The sequence below is a fragment of the Anas platyrhynchos genome, chromosome 16, assembly GCF_047663525.1.
Source record: "Anas platyrhynchos isolate ZD024472 breed Pekin duck chromosome 16, IASCAAS_PekinDuck_T2T, whole genome shotgun sequence".
NCBI classification, from domain to species: Eukaryota; Metazoa; Chordata; class Aves; order Anseriformes; family Anatidae; genus Anas; species Anas platyrhynchos.
Window position 1 is genome coordinate 7,276,935 of NC_092602.1, and position 1,747 is coordinate 7,278,681.

Here is a 1,747-nt window from a genome sequence, read left to right on the forward strand (position 1 = left end):
CATCTGTTTCCATTTCTTTTACTCGCTGCAGTTGGGTGGCAGTCACATCCCAATAACCAATGCACCTACACAGATCTGGAGTCAAGTGTTACGGCTGAGCTTCTGATGTGTTGCCTGTTTGGCTGAAACACCTTCTGTGCTCTTACTGTGCTTAGAGTTTGAGCGAGATCTGGAGCTGTGGTGGGGAAAGGAGGTGATGGCTGCTTCCCACCCCTGGAAAACGTGCCATCTTTGCTGCAGTTAGCCAGGTGGAAAGCAGCAGGCTGTATTTTGTCAGGGTAGAAGCATACTTAATATGACTTAACATCCTCTGTGTGTGGCAGGTTTTTATAAGATGATGATGTACCAAACAGGATTTGTCAATGAGCCTTAAGATGGTCATCATAGTTCTTATAATAAAAAGCATTAGGTAAACAGCAGGATTTATTTCCTGCCTATATCATTTTATTCATACGTGTTTGGGGAAATAGCTGGAAACTTTGGTACAGTTTTGGGAAGGTCTTAGCAAGTTGGCAAGACAGCAGGTGATTTCTCTACTGCTGTTATCTGTTACCTGTTTTAGGGTAACTTTAAAGGTATTGGTCAAGGCATAGAAATGTAGCAGTTCCTCTTAGAGCCAGGTGTGATACAGGTGCACATCATAGAAGCTTAATTACACAGCTTCGACCCCGCAGCTCAATCTGAATCACCATCAGCTCATCATTTCTATCCCTAAACAGATGAGGGGGAAACAACAGCTGTTCTCACAGCCCCAAACTCATCTTTCCAGTAGCTGTGGCCTTAAATTGCAGAAGCTGGGGTGGAGGGAGGGCATCTTGAGTTTGCACCCTTTGAATATTTGAATGGTCTCCTGGAAGCAAACCCCTGTGGATCTCTTGCACCATTCCCTTCTGGAACCCCACTGTAACCCCTCAGCTGTGTTGAGCAAGCTACTGGTACTGGGATTTGTTGGGTTGCAGCTGTTGTGGCACAAACCTTGGACGGAAAGTTGTAGCGGGGGAAAAAAGCTAGGAAAGAATAAGGACAGTGAGAAGTCAGGGTGGGAAGGCAGAAATCTAAGTGTATTGCTTTATTGACTGGGGAGATGGGTTACAGAAACTGCTACTGATTCAGGGCGGTGCTTCAGTGGGGATCTGAGCTGTCAACACTTGATTTCAAACTCTTACTCCGTTTTGGCACTGATCTTGGATGTTCAGAAAGGATGTATGATGTTCATAGTAACTCCCTTCTGTTCCCTGTCCATTGTCAATTTCCCCACTGCCCCTGAATCAGCCTTTGAAGTTTAGTATCTGCTTTTGGCAGCCCAGAGTGTGGTCTTGCAGCCATCTTTTTGCTAAAATTTAACTACTACATTGAAGGTATTTTGTTTTAAGGCTGTTTCATGCTTAGTGTCTAATTTTAATGAAATGAAAGTCTTTCTTACCATAGCTGATCATTGTAAAAAAGTAAATTCTTCTCCTTTAACAAAACAAATGAATATTGTATCATTTCTTTTTCTCAAGCAGGCTGTTCTGTAATGGCCTGTGCCATTTACAAAGCTGGAGATGATAAAAAATGCGGTGTCTTATTGTGAATGCGGGGAAACAGTACATTTTTTAATCCTAGAAGGATGCTCAAAGTGTGTTGTGGTGAGGATGAGCCGTTTGGTGATCAAGTGTATAGACAGCTGTAGAAATGAGTATTTCCTGCCACTGGTTGGAAACAAAAGACAAGTTACTCAAGGAGATGGACAAGGTCTTGCTAAACT